The sequence below is a fragment of the Neofelis nebulosa genome, chromosome 2 (genome assembly GCF_028018385.1).
Source record: "Neofelis nebulosa isolate mNeoNeb1 chromosome 2, mNeoNeb1.pri, whole genome shotgun sequence".
Classification (NCBI taxonomy): domain Eukaryota; kingdom Metazoa; phylum Chordata; class Mammalia; order Carnivora; family Felidae; genus Neofelis; species Neofelis nebulosa.
Window position 1 is genome coordinate 138,711,458 of NC_080783.1, and position 19,042 is coordinate 138,730,499.

General features: G+C 35.0%; 1 protein-coding gene across 1 annotated transcript in view; it reads left to right on the plus strand.

Annotated features, from left to right (window-relative positions):
• DPYD (dihydropyrimidine dehydrogenase) overlaps nt 1-19,042 on the plus strand; it is an 863,407-nt gene that overhangs the window by 42,474 nt on the left and 801,891 nt on the right. The window lies entirely within an intron of this gene.

A 19,042-nucleotide genomic window follows, 5' to 3' on the forward strand; every position in this document is an offset into this window, starting at 1 on the left:
GCAAATAAGTCAGTCAGAGAAAGACAAAGGCCATGTGATCTCACTCATATGTGGAATTTAAGAAAACAAATAATCAAAAGAAGAAAAAAGAAGCACATTAAGAAACAGATTCTTAACTATAGAGAACAAATTGATGGTTACCACAGAGGAAGTGGGTGAGGGGAATGGGTGAAATAGGTGTTGGGGATTTAAGAGTACAATTATTATGATGAAAAAAATTAAATTAAAATCCTTGAAAATTGTTTTGTGTAACAATAAAATGATACAGAAGAGTTTCCATATTACAGATATAATTTAGCTGAAGAAGAGTACACTGGCATATACAAGCTATTGTATGATGTGGTTTTGGGGAACATATGAGCAATATTTGGGGAATACTATAAACATTTAATATTTCCAAGTGAGGTACAGGAGAAAAATGTCTGAGATTACTGATTGCTGAAATGTTATTTAACTGATTCTATGAGGTTATCACAGGGCTGGCACTTTGAGGCCATAAATGGGGATTAAGTACAAACTCTAAGGCAATATTTAAAATACGACTTTAGGAGGCATACATTTTTAAAATTGGAAATCAATTTCCTTTTTACCCAATTTCCCAAAATTAGTTTCCCCCAAATGAGTTTTCTCAAATCATTTATTTAAACAATTATTTGTATTAGCTTATTTAACATTGGCTTCTTTGGTGCTTTGCTTATACTGTCTAATATAACGATTTTAGTTTATGTACTTCTTTCTTCCTTACATATGAACTCTTTGATGATGGAAATTGAGGGCATGTGGTCATTGTGTATGTATACATCTGATTCAAAAATTTTTGTCATTGGACATCTAGGAAAGGTTTTTGAATGAAAAGAAGAAATAGAAATACAAAGAAATGATGTGACTTGAGATGATTATGTAGCCACTTAATAGCAAAGCTGGGTTGGAGTTCAGTTTTCCTTGTACCAGTTTGGTGAATTTGCTTTCTAATATCATGAGGTCTCTGGAAGAAGACTAGTGTGGTCTAAATTATATCAAAGGGTAGACTGACTCTAAGATCTTATATTACAGTATGAATAATTGCAGGGCACTGAAAAAAGAGTCATGTAAATTTCAAATGTAGAAAGCCCTTAAAGATTATCAAGTCTAAATCATTTTAAAGGTATGAGAACTTTGACCCTGATAAGTTAAATGACTTCTCTAGGGTCTCATTTATATATTATTAAACTATTTATGGTCAGAGTTTTATTTAGAAAGAGAGGCTTTCTTATCATTTTATTATTATTTTATGAAATTAGCATTTTATTCCAAAATGTTATCCTGTAAATTGAGTGTCTCATTTTATCAGATTTTTTAATAATTGGTAAAGATGCAGTGAGGTGGGTCTTCTCCATTAAATGTATTGGCACAAATTCTGAGAGAAGCAATTTGACAGTATCTTTGGCAATATTCATCAACACCTGTCTTAGTTTGCTAGGGCTGCCATAACCAAGTACCATTGACTGGATGGCCTAAAGAACAGAAATTCTCAATGTTCTGGAGGCTAGGAATCTGAGATCAAGGTGTCAGCAGGGTTGTTTTCTTCTGAGTCCTCTCTCTTGGTTTTCCCTTGTGTCTTTGTTATAGTCTTCCCTCTGTGTGTGCCTGTATCCAAATTTCCTCTTATAATGACACTAATACTAGATTAGGGCCCCCTCTTAATGACCTCATTTTAATTCAGTCATCTCTGTAAAGACTGTCTCCAAATACAATTACATTCTCAGGTACTAGGGGTTAGGACTCTAGCATATAAATTTGTGGGGGATATGGTTCAGTCCATAACAATATTTTTAAATTATCAAACACTTACATCCAATAATTTATCTTGTAGTAAACTATCCTAAACAAAGAATTAGGAATGTAGATAAAGAATTAAGTAGAAAGAAGCTTTTTCCAACATTATTTATTTGGTAGAGAAAAATGTGGGGAAAACCCACTGAATTCCAAGCATTGAGTTGTGGTTAAATAAATCAGGGCAGATCCATTCAGCAGTAAGTTGTGCAATCATGGAAATTATTTTTAAAATAATTATCTGGAAAAATACTTACAATATATATTATAAGGAAAAGGCATGAAACATTATATTTAAGAATGATTGTGTGTACTTATACACACATATTCACCTAGACATATATTCACAAAGAAAAAAAGAAAATATAATGGAATGTTAATAGTGATTACCTTTGTTTTCTTTGCACTTTTGTATATTTCAAGTTTTATATAATCAAGTATTAGTAGAAAAATGAAAGCTTTAAATTCATGTTAAAATAATCTTAATCTATAAGATCAGATTTATTGCTCTGGATGTATACCATTTTGAAAATTCTATTTGACACACCTATATTAACAAAACACAGTGAAATTCATTCCCAAAGTGGAAATATGGAGCGAAGGTTTGAAAGTTATTCTCAGTGCAGTTAAAGAATGTGGCTCCTTTCCTTTTCATTATTGTTCTTATGTGTTTGCATGAAGAATTGATTAAAACTATAACCAAAAGATTCTTTTCTTTTCTTCTTTTCTTTTCTTTTTTTATTATTTTAGAGAGAGAGAGTGAGGGGGGAGAGGGACAGAAGGAGAGAGAGAGAATCTTAAGCAGACTTCATGCTCAGTGTGGAGTTCAACATGGGGCTCCATCCCATGACCCTGAGTTCCCATGATCCTGAGGTCCCATGACCCTAAGTCAAAACCAAGAGTCAGATGCTCAACTGACTGAGCCACCCAGGCGCCCCTGATTTATTTTTTACTTTACAAATTTTCATATTTGTGTTTTATAGTCACTCCTCTAAATTCAAAAGCCTTATATGTATATAAACAAACATAAGACTTTGAAAGGTAGAGAGAAGACCAAGTAGCTAGAGAAATGGAACCTAAAGAATGAAATAGTGGTGAGTTCCTAGGGTTTTTCTTTTTCTGCATTTTTCCCAGTCTTGGGGGAGCACCTGGCTGGCATGAGAATCTTGATCTTGAGGTCATGAGTTCAAGCCCCATATTGGGTATAGAGCTTACTTAAATTAATTAAATAATTAAAAATAAAACTAAATAAAAAACATGTGTCTTGGAAAAACTAGAAATCCTAAAATAAATGAAGAAAATGAAGAAATATCTCAGTCTTGGGACTAAAGAATTTAGAGAACTGGCAACACTAACTTCACACACACAGGCGCGCACACACACACACACACACACACACACACAAATCCTAACAAAAGTCTGCTCTCTCTAGCCAAAATACCAGGGAAAAAACAGCCTAGCAAGACAGAAAACCTTCAGACCGTAAGTTTTCTACTCTACCCAAACACATCAAGAAAAACTGTGGTCCTATCCCTATGTATTCCGTAAAGGCTGAGAAGAGAGCCTAGACTTCCATTCTGTAATGAGATAATGAGATGCCCACACACCTCTGCTGGGTGAAAGAATAGGGAGCCAGTACTTTCATCCCCATTAGCTAGCCAGTAACTGAAAGGGCCCACATCCCCACTTACCCTCTGTGATGTCAATGACTTCTCTCACTATCCAGAGGAAGAAAAGAAAGAGGGCAGGGCTGAAAAATACTCAAAAAGGAAATAATGACTAAAAACTTTCCAAATTGGGAAAGAGACATAAACCTACAAATTCAAAAAACCTGTGTGAAACCCAAAGAAAACCATAGTAAGATATGTCATAATTGAATTTCTGAAAACTAAAGACGAAGACAGGATCCTGAAGGAAGCTAGCCCACTTGCTTCAAGGCAGGGACAACTCTCGTGGGCTGTTATGCTCCTAAGCCTTGCTCTATTGCTTTGGCTATGACTAGAAGGTACCACTGACTGCGTCCTTGCTTTGAAAGTTTCCCTCCTTCCTACCCTGCTTTATGCCTCTTGTACTTTTCCTGAATAGCCCTCACTCCATAAATCACCTGCACCCAAATCCCTGTTTCAAATTTGCTTTTAGGAAAAATGAATTGAAATTGGTAAACAAAGGGTGAAATCTTGGCTCACATCAGCAGCACTTGATACAGCGTCACTCTCTTGTTCCTAAAATATTTTTTTCACTTGGCGTATAGAACATCAAACTCCTTGGTTTTCTTCTTTCATTATTAGCATCTCCTTGGCTTCATTGTTGGTTATTCCTCATCTTCTCACCCCTAAATATTAGAATGCTCAGAGCTTAGATCTTTCTGTCTCTCCGTAAGGCTTATTATGTTGGTGGTCTCATTTTTCTCTCCTCACTTTAATTTCTGTCTGTATCCAAATCTTATTACCTCTTACCTCCTTCACCACTATCAACCTTTCTAAGCCAGCACCATTATCTCTCATCTCTCATCTGGTTTATTTCAATAGCCTTGAAATAGTTTCCATGCTTATGCCTTTCCTGGTAGAATCTTTAATTAATATACACAAACCTGTTTAAAATTCCTGTGTTCAGAATCTTTCAGTGGTTTTACAGCTCACTTGGAGTTTTCACAATTTCCTTTGTACAATTGCTACTTCAGCAAGGCCTTCTCCGGCCACTCTATTTAAAACTCTAACCTGCCCCCCTTTTGAGCTCCCCTTAGACTTCTCTGCTTAATTTTTCTTCTAGCACTCATCACTTTTTACTTGCTAATTTTGTTTATTTTCTGCCCTTTTCTGCTGGAATATAAAGTGTAGGAGGGCAGGGATTTTTGTGTTTTGTTCATCATGTGTTCCGTTGCATAAGCTGTGTTCCCAGCTTCTAGAAGAGTTGGTGCTCAGTAAATATCTGCCGAATGAATGCATGAATGAATAGGATCCTTTTGTCACATATTATTTATATACTGGACATAAGGATTACATATTTTCTTATATAGTGCTATACAGTTTCCAGAGTACCTTTGCATATTACATTTGTTTTTTACCATAATGTAAATAGACAATTCAGATTTGTCTCCTTGTTTTACTGATGAGGACTATGCTGAAAATGTTAAATGATTTACTTAAGCATATTGAAATTACTCAGTGTTGCAGTCAGATCTAGAAATCAGGTCATCTGGGTCTAGTACATCCTTTTTAGTATATCACCTGGCTTCCTTAGAAAAGACAAGTAAGATTATTAGAAAGTAGAATCATCAGAATTAAGGAAAAGATGGATTGTATTGGTTGTCACATTTTTTTTACCAGTAATCTTAATATCATTTCTGAAGATAGCCAAAGAGATCATTTTCAGCTAACTTCCCGACCACCAAATACAAAGGTTTTATTTATTTATGCTTTTTTTTATTTACTAACTATTTTGCTTTGGCTTTATAATTTTCTGTTTTGATTTAGTTCAGATAATCACTGACTTACCACTCTTTGCATATGTGCATTAGGGTTGTGGGTTGGGTCTCTTTGAATTCCCAGGGAAGAAGTTTCTCTTGAGCCATTGTATTACCTTCTGTTCATATCTGGTTATCTTTGTCCATTTTGGTTCTGGAAACAACCATATTTCAGGCACTGTATTGAATGCCATTCAAAGATGAATAAATTATAAATTCCAGTCTAAATTGTTTATTAAAATAGGTGCAAATTTAGTTTTAACAAACAAATTTATAGGCTTCTTAGAAGATAGGCATTTGTTTGACCTGTAAAAGTGCTCTGCGAATGGCAGTTCTGAAATTTTTTCCCCAGGAATTTCTTCCCTTGGCAGTTTGATACCATTCTAGTACTAATTGGAAATTCTGAATTCAGTAGGGGATTTAAACTGGCAAATGTGTTTATACTGGTTAATGAAGCACGAAGCAGTTATTTCCAGTATCTTTTAAGCAGGTGTTCCATAACTGCTGTTTATTTTTGCCATTTTTGAAAATGCTGAACTGTCGTAATTGCATAAATATTTTGCACTCATTTTCCATTAGCAATATTTGAAGACCTGAAAATGTTACAAATCAGAAAACTGGGTGAAAATAAAAAGAGAAGGTAGTTGAAGACATCCAATTATTAGACATTTTTAAGAACTATAGCTACTTTGTTTTAAACATGTGACTCATAGTAAGTGCTCACAGTAAAAAAATAATAATAAGCCATAGTATATAGTAAGAATTTGCTAATTGCAAATCTGTCTAAAGTGCTTTTAATGAACTAGCTCATTTAATCCTCAGAGCCATCCTATGAGGAGGGTACTGTATTTTATTTCCATTCATAGATAAGGGAACTGAAGCACAGGGAAATTTAAGAAACCTGTCCAGGATTCCACTACTGCATGGTGGAACCAGAGGTTGCACTCATGTAATCTGGCACCAGATCTTTTTAAGTAAAATTGTTTGAATAAGTAAATAAAAATAAATCATTGACTTTTTTTTTCATTCTAGGAAATGACTACAGTAATGTGTAGGTTTTGATAAATCATTATTTTTTTCCTGGATGAGGTTCCCAGTTTTAGTCACTACTTTTTGTTTGTTTTTGCATTCATTGCCTGTTTATAAAATGGGCCAGCCATTGTGCCACTTACTACAGTAGAATGAAGATGAATTTGATTGGCATAGGCCTTGCCAAGAAGGTCTCACATTCTTTTGAAGAAGACAGAAATATCAATAAATAACAATAGTACTCTTTCAAAGGAAGAACTATTAAGGAGTTTTAATTATCAGTGTAATTCAGTCAAATTTGCCTTTGGCTGAATTAGTCTAACTTTCATAGGGGAAGATGGATTTAATAAGGAAAATGGGAGGTAAAGTTCAGACTTGTGTAGAAGGCTAGAAGACAATAGAATATGGGGCAGTGGGTATGTAGGAGAGAAGATAAATTTGAATGTATTTAGGATTATCTCAGTTTGCTTGGGCTACTATAGCAAAAAATACCATAGACTGGATGGCTTAAACAACAAACATTTATTTCTCATGCTTCTGTGGGCTGGGAGGTCCAAGATCAGGGCATTGGCAGATTTGGTATCTGGTGAGGGCCTGCTGCCAGGTTCGTGAATGGCCGTTTTCTTGCTGTGTCTTCAAATAGCAGAAGAGATGAGAGCGTTCCTGGGTCCCTTTTATAAAGGCACTAATCCCATTCATGAGGACTCAGCTTTCATGACCTAATCACCTCCTATCTCATAATATCATCACATTGGGTGTTAGGATTCCAATATATGAATTTTGAGGGGACACAAATATTCAGTCCATAACAGGAGGTAAAATAAATATGACTTGAGAGTTTATGTGTACATTTAGTTGTTTATAAGATAAAACTGAGGAGAATAGTGAATTCAGTTTGTGATCTTTTGTTTCTTGTACCTGGGTATATCCTATTTAGTTCAAAAGTTGTAGCTCAGTAAAGGAGTCAGGAATGAAGATGAAAAGTTTTGAGTCATCAGAGTATATGTGGGTATAAAGCCTGTAGATAGAGTTTCCCAGGAAGTATAGAGAGTGGGAAGAGTTTGGAGCTTAGATCTTTGAGAACTGTGGGTGGGATTAGGAGAGACAAGTGAGGTACTGGCTTGAGGTACAAAACGTAAGGGACACTGAAAGACTCAGTAAACAAGATAAATAATCCAAGAATATGTAAAACATGTATATAAAACCATACCTCTTTCCTTTTGCCTCAGGCCACAGTGTGGCTTAGCATGACACTGAATACCAGCATGGCAAGGGCAGGCAGAGATGAGAATTTATCTAAGAAACACCATGTGGGGTGAGATGAGAGCCATGAAAGAAGTGAGAGAGTTACTACAAGGAAGGACAGGTCATTGTGCTTTTCTTCTAATACTTGATTTCCAAATGTGGTTATTTTTTGTACTTTGGAAATTATCCTTATGATTTGCTTTATGTGCTGGGGTCCATTTTTCCTTCTCAAGCTTACATGACTATTAAGAAATAAAATCCACATAGTTAATAATCACTCAATCTCATTCAGAAAAGGAAGGTGGAATTATTCTTGCTTTGATAACCCAGCTACCTGATTCTGTTAACTTGACATAGAATGCAGGTCCCAATGTTGATATATAGCAAATTCACAATATGAATTCCTTTTTTTAAGCTCCAAAGTTAAATGAATTTTTGACCACATTCACAGTAAGAAAGTAATTCCTGTTCTACTCTCTCCTCTTCTTACACCATATTTTAAAACAACTTCTCAAGCTTGAGCTTGCTTTCCTGATTGCTGACAATAGCATTCTTCTGAAAATAGACTCAGTGCCTGAAGGGGTTTCTGAAATAAAAAAAATAAAAATAAAATAACCCAAACCAAGATTTTTTGCAACTTAATGCCTTCTTCAATAAGTGAAAAACGCATTGTATGGAGAACACAAGTATCACACTAGAAACTCAGGCATACAGGAAATATAACCTCCTTTATTTTTCTGTAACCAAACTTAAATTCTATTTTGAGCTTTTCTAAGAGTAGAAACTTAGTCATTGTCACTTTTAGAATTTTTACCCCTCTGCTCCCCCTGCCCCTCCTTATTTCTCTGGGCTAACATCTGACTTCCCTGGGATTTGGTGACAAGTGTGGTAGATGTGGTGAGCCCAGCTGATTCTTCATTATATGTTTCCTTTACTAACCATCATGGGGGATGTAGAATTTATCCCTCATTCCCTTTCATGAGATCCCTTTTTGTTCCCTGCCTCTGTACTACTTTTAAGCCACTTGTGAATACATGACAGTCATTCAGCATTGGGGCTCAGGAAACTTCCATAGTTCAGTCACCTCTTCCCGGGGCTTCATCTGATAGGTTCTCGAGCTCATGATTTCCGTGTGCATGACTAGTATTTGCCAGCCTGAGTAGCTTGGCAATGATCTTTTTTTCTGTGAATCTACCAATATTTCTGGGCCCCTCCTTTTTTTATGTATCCTCATCTTATCTTTCCATTCTTAAAATATTTATATAGTTTAGATAGGAAGGTAGGAGTGGAGAAGAAAATTTACTTTTAACTCATTACTCATTTCCTCTTAAATCCATTGTCAATCACTCAAGTTCTTTCAGATTCCTTGAAAATCTGACTTCTGAAATCTTAAGTCTCACAGAAGCTCTCTTGGTCTTATTGCTTTCTGTTGTTACATCTTTTTCTTCAAGAAATCAAAACTAGTGGCCTCTCTGCTTAACATGTGCACATTTTAGGAGGAAGGAGAAGGAATTATAGTAAAACTTCCCCATCCCATAAAGTCTGATTTTGAATTTGGATCTAACAGAATTCATGATCGTCTCGTATTCTCCATCCAGCAGGTTCTCAAATGAGGTGTGTTGGAAGTGGGGAGAGAAGGTGGAGTAAGTTTCTATTTTGGGTCAGAGAAAGTAAGGAAGAAGGGTTAAGACAGGCAAGGCCAGTTAGGACTCCATTTTGGGAAACTGAGATAGTACTTGCAAGACCGTGAAAATGAGTACCTCCTTAAATTTTGTGCCATGGATGCCTCACTTACCTCACTGTTGTACTGGCCCCGATAACAGCTGCCAATCAAAGGGCTTATACTGTCCTGGGGATACCAGCCTGTCAGGACCTGGAGATGTCCTTATGAATGTTTAAACTTGGGTAGCAACTGGCGACCTGCCATAGGGACTCATGGATTTGGATGGCACTGATGGTCCCAGAACTCCAGGCTAGCTGACTGAGTAGGTTTCTCTGGTCATTACATTAACTTCCTAGTAATGCTACCACACATGTATTACTGGAGATTTGGAATCATTAATCTGATACTGTTTTATTGTTTATATTTTAAGGACAATTACCCTGCTAAATGTATTGAGCACATTGTAATGAATTAGAAAAAATAAGTTTGTTTTAAAATAAGAATATTTTAAGTGGTCTTTATTGGAAAGTCTCTTCCATACCTCTAACAAAGATTAGAAGACATCACTGTATAAGTTTAGTAATTAATTTTGTGTGTATATGTTAGAATAGACATTGATTTGAAGAAACTGATCCTTTAAAAAATGCAAGTTTAAAGTTCAGCAGAAGGAAAAATTTTATAGAGGGAAAAATATACTGTGACATTTGATTGAAAATCCTTTGTCAAAGTATAAAAAATTTAAGTAGAATAGGGATTCTGAGCCTAAAATCTTGCTTTGTGGTAATTTAGACATATGTAGACCTTGTAATTTTGGAATTGGGGTGGGTTCTTCTGACACATAACCAGTAATTATTTTAAAATAGTAGCCTGTTGCTTATAGGAAGGCATTTTTGCTGTAAGTGTTAAAATCTAGTTATGGATTTAAAAAGATTTTTGGGCAATCTCAGTTTCTTTAAGAATACAAAGTATACCCTGAATCAGTAATTAAAATATGATCATTGATTAATTTTCATTGTCTATATATGAACTATGAACTATGAAAAGTATCTCCTGAACATTGTTAGACATTAATCCAATGGTTGGAAAAAAGTTACTTTTCATAGGTGAACCCTCTTAAAGAATTAATGTGGGGCACCTGGGTGGCTCAGTCAGTTGAGCATCTGACTCTTGATTTGGGCTCAGGTCATGATCTCATGGTCTTTGGGATCAAGCCCCATGTCAGACTCTGCACTGACATTAAACATTAAAATAAATAAACATTAAAAGAAGAATTAATGTGTCACATTTTCTATATCTGTACTACAATACAGGAGATCAGTTATTCTGCCTAATTTTAAGAGTCATATAGTATAAGTATTTCTTGGAATCTGCCTTGTATGGTTTCATTGATTATGAAGTATTAATGGCAGACCTACTATGTGTCTGCCACTGTGAAAAGTGGTGGGGAGAGGGAGAAACCCTTTTCTTGTCCTGACAACTTACAGTCTTTCTCTCAGGCATTAAAGTCATTCACAATCAGGTGTTGCCTGTGCAGGCAACCATGGGAGTTATAGCTAAAGTATAGAATTCAGTATCAGGATTCAAGCTTGGCCTCCCTGAGGAAGCAGAATGGAAGTTGAAAATACAGATGGAGGAGGGAAAGACAAAGAAGAGGGTTCCCACCACAATGGAAAACACATATTGGGAAGACTTGAGTACCTGAACCTCAGGTACTGAAACAGTTTGAGTCTGCAGGGCTGAAGCATAGAATGTGAGGCTAAGTGTGAAGTGATGAGACAGAAGAGGTCAGCAAGGACTGGTACAAGTAACAATAGCACTGATAATGTTGAAGAGGATATTAATGATTACATGTCTTGCAAAGTTCTATAATCTGGTTATTTCATTAAGAGACGTGCATGTCATTTCATTAAGAAAGCAGTCTTTACTACATGCTGTAATCTACTGTGATGAAAGTGGGCAGGGCCAAGGCATCATGTTGAGTTTTATCACATATTGGGTTCTCTCTCTGTGTGTATGTGTTTTCTTGGTGTTGCATTCCACACATAGACCAGTATTGCCAGAGATTTAGTCTCCAGGCAGAAATATGTAATAAAATGTTAATTGACTAAAAAGAAGAAAAGTGTTAACTTTTGATTTCCTTAGGCTGTAACAGCAGAGTTTTGCTTTAATTATTTATTTCAGACTGATCACAGCTTTCTCCATGTCCACGTGACACACAAATTAAACTCATTTGTAATTGTCAGCCATCAGCCCTCTTTTATTTTGCTCTTTAGCTTGAAATTTTATAATGGTTAAGTGGCATTTTTTTAAATACCAATTTTATTGTTAATTAGAGTGGAATGTAGTTATCTAGTCAGGGTTTAAGTTGAATTGGAAAAAAACACTTCCCTGAATATAAGGTGTGTTTCTTTAGCTTTGTTAGCAAAAAGAAAGAAAACTTTGTCTTGAAAGTTAGCTTCCTTATCATTGAGGGTTCTTTTTTTCTTATGAGAAGACAGTGGAACCAGAAGGGATGACCTATCAGCAGAAAGGTTGGTTAAGAGTGAGCTGCAGAGACAAACTAATTGGTTTCAGTTATTCTGCCATTTACTAGCTGTGTGACCTTAAGTAAATTCCTTAATTTCTTCCTGCCTCCATTTCCTCTTCTGTCAAATGAGGATAATAATAGAAAATACCCGATATACTTGCTGTTGGGATTAAATGAGTCAGTTTGCATAGTACAGTACAACAGTACCTGGCATATATATTCCTCAACAAGTGTTATTGATTATCATTATTAACATTGAAGCGTTGATGCTCCCTGGTCTGTTTCTGCTACTACACATGTAGGTCCATCATGACAGTGGATGCAGAACAGCATAACTAAATATGGAAAGAACATGGAGAGATAATGAACAGGAAGATATTAAGAACAGTAATGAAAAACAGAGCATTTCCTGTATTGCCCAGAAATTTCCTGGCAGCATATTTTGTGTGTGTTGCGGGAGGTGGGAGTGTGAGAGAAAGACACATAGAAAGAGATAGGGAGAAACAGAAAGAGATGCCAGCTATTTTGGACACTGACTAATATATGCATGAAGTAAGAATGAATTATCTTCCTGTGAATTTTTTTTTGCCACATTTTCCCTTTTCCAAAAAGCCTTCAACATGATGCCTTGTCCCTGCCCACTTTCATCACAGTCTGCCGGTCTGCATTGACTTGGGGCCTTTACCCTGTCTGATTCTCCCTTAGGTGAGCCCCTGTAGGGTACTAAGTGCTAACCTAAAAAAACACCCCCTCTCTTAGAATGGCTTGAAAATGAAATGTTTTCTCTCAGTGTTTGACAAGGAAGTTTCTTTTTCGAGAAGTTGTTCATATGAATTGCATATTAATCTAAGAATATTGAGAAGGGATCCAAAAGATCTGGAACCAAACTGATTTGTTTACACAGAAATTCTTTGGATAGTCATAATATTAAACTGGAATTGTATGATGTATTGTAGGTCAATAAGTACTATATAATAAAGCAGATGTGTGTTAAGACTATGTCTATAAAAACAGAATATGTATATTTTAAAAGATATTAATGAAGCATATTACTGTATTTGCAAATAAGAAATATCTTTGCATATGGGAAAATAGAGTGCTCTGAACAAAAGAAATCAACTAAATTGTCTTTAGAGCCTAATAGTATATTTTACCTTTGCAAAACATTTATTTGGTGCTCATAGCAAATAAATATGCGAGTTTTGCTGTTTTCCGAATGGGCATACAATGGCAGCTGTCGTTCTAATCGTTCCCCTATTCAAACACTAATCGGTGGAACCTACGTAGAATGCTAGACGACTGAATAGGTAGACAATGGCAGCAGCGTTTTTAATCACAGTTCTATTCAGTCACTAATCGGAGTGATGATTAAGGGACATTAGAGGGAGCACTTTGACATCTGATCCTTTGAACTGATGTCTTTGCAGGCTGTACTCCATAGAGCTCACTTGGCCAGACTTGATTTCCTTATATAAAATGCTGTGATTTGCAATGTGGGAAATATTACATTAGAGCCTATTGGAATGATTAGGAATTGAGGAGCTTTTCTTTCTGTAAGGATTTGGTGTATGCTGTATACTCACAAAACTCAGAACATTAATGTTTCATATATTACTCTGAATATCAGGGACCGTAGAAAAATAGCATGAAAAAGACTCTCTTATAGTCACACACTTAAAATTGAGTATGAATGGAAAATATGGAACTCTGCTCTCATAGTCCTCAATTATGGAAGTTTATGAATTTAAAAATAGTGGATTTTCATATAACCCAATCAAGCTCAGCACATCCTAACTGCATTGCATTTTTTATTTTCTTTAAACCAGAGTATTTTTAGTGTTATGTCTCTAGAGTTGCATTAACAACCAAAAAAAATGTACCATGCAGAGGGTGTGATCATGCTTTGGATTCAGTATTTTTTAATAATACAGGATGAAATTTTTCTCTTTTTTTTTCTCTCAGAATTTTTAATATCAATTTAGATATTACTAACCTGTTCTCCAGAACATTTCATGAGAATATCCTGAAAACATTAATTAATCTATGTAACATTTACAGATTGACTCAGTGCTTAAAATTTCAACATCAGCATTTGAATGTATAGCTCCAAATATCTGTTTGTCTCTATTTATCTTTATAATGTATAGTACATAGGAGGAAAAAAAAAAACTTTTCCTCTACCCCTTAGTTTAGCTAATGAGATTTATGAATTAAACTGGCAAAAGCCATTAATAGAAGAAAAGGCATATACATTTTGGTTAACATTGATATTTTATTTTTATGTGCATGGAGACCTTCATAGAAAAGAAGTGGAGACCCGAAGAAGCAGTTAGACTTATCGGCCCTATATGCCATTTTAACAGTGGATGATAAATTGTGGAGAAGTGGCAAGGCAAAGAAAAAGGGGTTTGGGTATCTCAGGGTGGTTAATTGTGGAAAGGTGACTATATGGGGGGAAACTAATAGAAAATAAGAGTTATTTTAGTAAGGTTTTTGTGCATCTCAGTACTGACTTTCTGTCTCCAGTGATCATGGTTTTTCTGGTACAGGAGAGGGAAGGAGTAACATTTTCACAAAGGAATATTCATGCCCTGCTTTTAGGCAGATAGCTCGGGAGAGGGCAAAGAACTCTGTGTTTGCCTTTTCCTAATCACCTTCAGCTCAAAATGATATTTATACTGAAGTGGTATATTTTAGGGTAAGCATATTCTCATTCCCTTCATGTGCAACCTGTTAGGATTGAGTTCTCTGTATTTTTTATGTTCCTTAGATTTAAGATTCTTTACTACAATAAACAAAGGTTTTATTATAAATTCTGGGATAAATAATGACAGTGGTGTATACTTTTGAGTGTATCTGCCCCTTCAGATTCACAGGTGTGTAAGTATGGGCTCGTGAAGCTCCATTTGTACCACCTGACTCAGACCTCAAATCTGGTGACCTGAATCTAATTGAGAAAACTGACCACAGCCAGGAGAAGCAGATTCTGTCCTAGAAGGCTGGGATAAAAGATTTTATTTCATTCTGAGCTGTTTTAGCAGGAAACAAAAAAAAAATTGAAACCTGGGTGTTGGCAGGGTGGCCATCTTCTACCTGCCATGTATAATAAAAATAACAAAAAAAAAGCCAGTTTGAAGAAAGAGAAGAGAGAGATAGATGTAGACAAAAGACTGCCTGGGTTACACATGGTTTTTTATAAGGAGAGTTCTGCAACTTTTGTGAGATACTCTTATATCCAGATATAGTCTCCCTTTTTTTGGCTTAAACTATCTAAAACAGGTTTTAGATATAAACAACCAAAAAATCCTAAGAAGCACAGTGGCATATTTCAAATTCTAATGACTTAGAAAGAAAAAAAAAATGTTTATTTTTAGGGACTATGGTAAAATTATAATTATTTTTAGGGAATATGGTAAAATATAATTAAGTAGGAAAAGGAGAATGGACTAAGGAATAAGAATAGTTAAATTTTATATGGTGAGAGACAGTAGAGTATAATGTAATCAGCTCCTGCTTAGAGACCGGCTGCCTGGGTGCAAATCATGTCTCTGCATTTACTAACTTCACCTTGGGTACAGTTCTTTACCTCTGTCAGGTAGCTCCAATTTCCTTCAATGAAAATGGATATAGTAGTAATCATGGCAATATAATTAAGTTATTTTGAGGATTAAATTCACTAATGCATTTAGAGAGGGCATAATACAAGTCTTCGCACATGGTAAATGCTCACGAAATGGTATAATTTTATTACATTTTTCCTTGAATGTGGGGAATGTCTCATGGTTCAGATGATAAAGCATTTGTCTAGGATTTCTTTGAAGAATTTTACATCATTTAGTAATAATTTACAAATATTAAATATTAATTAAAGTAATACTATTTATTCTATTTTTTCAAATGCTGTATACTTTTACTTTTAGTATTTGGTAAACAAATCCAGGTTCATATATCTATGTGACTTTCATGATTAAGTGGAGTCTTTATCATAGGGTCTCTTAGTTTTTTTTTTTTTTTTTTTTTTATTCTGTAAAAGACAGAACTCAGATACACTAATTTTAGTTTGTTTGCATGTTACACGTAATAAGTCTAGTTGGTTACTTTGGATTCTTTCCATTTTCTTTTCTCTCTGACTCCAGTAGGAATACAGATAGTATTTATGGTATGACTTTGCCCTTATGGTCTATTGGTTTACTTGTTTTTATCAGTTTGTTTTTAGGTTTATTATATTTTCTTTTAAATTATCTCTCACATTGGGAGGCATCTTTGAGCTCTCTGAGTAGACACCATGAGCAAAGCTTATCCTCCCAAGTTGAAAAGATTTATGGACAAGAAATTATCATTGAAATTAAATGGCAGCAGACATGTCCAAGGAATATTGCAGAAGTTCAATCCCTTTATGAATCTGGTGATAGATGAATGTGGGGAGATGGCACCTAGTGGGCAGCAGAACAATATTTGAGTGGTGGTAACTTGAGGAAATAGTATCATTAGAAGCCTTGGAATGAGTATAAACAATGGGTGTGTTCATCAGAAGAAATCAACTGCTTCCACATGTCCCTTCTCCATACCACCTGTTTTGCTATAATATAAAACTTAGGTCGTACATTTTCATAAAAAGCTTTTTCGTTAAATAAACTTTTGTAATAGTCAAAAAATTATTTCTCACGTTTTTGAGAATTGAAATTTATACTACTATCTTTACCTATCTATCTTTTTATCCTTATCTCTAGGTCTTAATTTACATGCCTTCTTTTTCTCTGTGGTCCTTTCTGGCTTTACAGCTAGCCGTTTTGTAAACTACAATCAACAAGCAATCTGCCCAAATTATTTCCTCCATGGAACTGCCTAAGAAAGTTTGGCAGTGTTGCTGTTTTCTTGCACATATTTAGAATAAATTTTCTAAACTCTCGTTACATTTTGATTTAATAGAGGAGGATTTATAAAAAGGGAATGAAAGGAAGAGGGCCTATGGGTCCAGCAAGGAGAACAGAGGTTTGAATGTAGAATATGCTTGGTATTTTGGGGAGGCAGAGAGCAAATAGATAATTCAGGTTTAAGGAGGGATTCCTGTCTGAGAGCAGTAGAAAGAGTTTTAGAAGGAAAGGTGGAGATGGAATTGTCTATAAAATAAGATGGGATCCAGAGTATTAAAAAATTAAATACACTTTAGAGATTTGGGATCTTTTTCTTAGGGCAATAAATTCATGATTTTGACTAGGATTTTACCATCATAAAGGTAATATTTTAAAATTAATGAGTAATCTTTAGAATATTAATTTGGAATCTGCTTGTTTGTTTGGGACATCAATAAAAGTAGAAGATATGGGAATAGAGAGAATGTTTAAGTTTGAGGTTTCTTCAGACATCGTGAAAATTATTTAAAAGTCTGGAAAACAACAGCTATGGGTGCTGTGTTGGCCCATTGTTTTCCCAGCTGGCATAGTTTCTGTCACACAGTAAGCACTCAAAGATTGGTGGCTATTATTTTTGTTCTTGATTGATTTTGTTATTATAGTTGCTATTTTTGCTGTTATTGTTCTTGTTTGGACATTTAGTGATAGAGTACTTTTTTCCTGATTATTGACAATTTCATACCTTCTGTGCTTTTCACTGCACCAGAATTGCCTCTAGACAGGTATTAAAAAGAAAGCAAGTGGACGAGAAGGTAACTTCACCCCAATCCAGAAATAAGCTGAAAGAACTTACCCCAGTCCTCAAACTTTTGGATATACATTGGACAAGTTATCTGCTTGCTATGTTTAGGTTTTATCAGATGCACTAAGCTTTGTTTTTATGTTAAATATCTTACCCTTTCTTACAATTTTTTCACAGCTAGTATTCTTTTGAACACTCCTACATATCTTCTGTAAAACAACGTTATTTCTTTTTGATGCATTCATCTTATACCTTCATAGGAAATAGTTCATAGTACACTTTCTCAGGCACTGAAACATTGCTTGCTTTGTAATGAATGCTATTGTAGGTACGCTGGTTTTAATCATTTGGGTGGGAAATGTTAGGAGTCAATTGAACAAATATTTAATCCCCCAAAGAGAGAAATGAATGGAAACGTGGAAATGGTGGCATCTCAGTCTTCCTTTCATTCATTCAACAAACTGGACGTGGACCTGATGATAAAAAGATGAAGAGTATAGAAAATCAAAATATAAACATAAGATTCTAATGATAAGTCTTGGAGAGATGAATTCTAAAACATGGGTAATCGTGGACATCCTATAAATATTTGTTAAATAAATAACTGGATAATTATAGAACAGTCACCTTTGCCAAGAGAGAATGGAATGGATTTCCTGAGAAGATGAGGGGAAATTTGAATCTTGAAGATGCAGCAGGACTTAAAAGAGTGGGAAAGAGAAGGGGAAAAGGAGGCATCACCAGGCAGAATGGCGTGCACAGCCTCACAGATTTATAAAGCAGTGTCATATGTTCAACACACTGTGCATATTATGGTATCAGTAGAATAGACAGGATAATAAGGACCAGCTTATGAAAGAATACATGATACTATCCACCCTCTTGAAAGAAGAAATGAAACAATACTTATTTAATTTTCACAGTAATTCAATGATGTAAGTACCAAAGTTATCCCTATTTTAAAATGTGGGAGCAGAGGATTAGAGTTAATTCCTTGTCCAAGTCATGCAGCTAGTAAAAAAAATATATTAACATCTGTGGATGAAATTGGACATCTGCAAGCCCTAGCATAATTCAGAATATATAAAAATATATTTATATTTTTACAAGAAGAAATTAAACATTTGGAATATTTTTGTGCTACACTGCAATAAGGCAAGAACAGTTGCTGCATTTACTTTTTTGTTTTGTTTTGTTAGTTGATGTGTTCTGTGTTCATTACCAAGGTATTATCTGGCAAGTTTTACTGGGTTTACCTGAAATTCAAATGAAGTTTTTCCAAAGAAACTTATTTTCAACTGAGCAATCTGAATACATTAAATGCAACTTGATGTGTCTGGCAGAAAAACGTCTCAAAGCAATAATGTTACTGTATCATCACAAGGGCAATAATTTGAAAAATAAAAATATTGAGTTATTAATTAAAACTAGAAACAAAGATATTTTAATAATAGGAATCAACATCTAGAAAGCTACATGTAAAAATCAGTAAAATTCGGTAGTACTGAAGAGTGCTGAAATGCTTAAAATGGTAATGTTGATGAAGGAAAATGTTTTTCCTACTAAGACTGGCATTGCATTTATGTTTCACTGGCCCTTTAGCTCTAACATTCTGTCTAACACAATGTTGTATCACGAAAGGACCTAG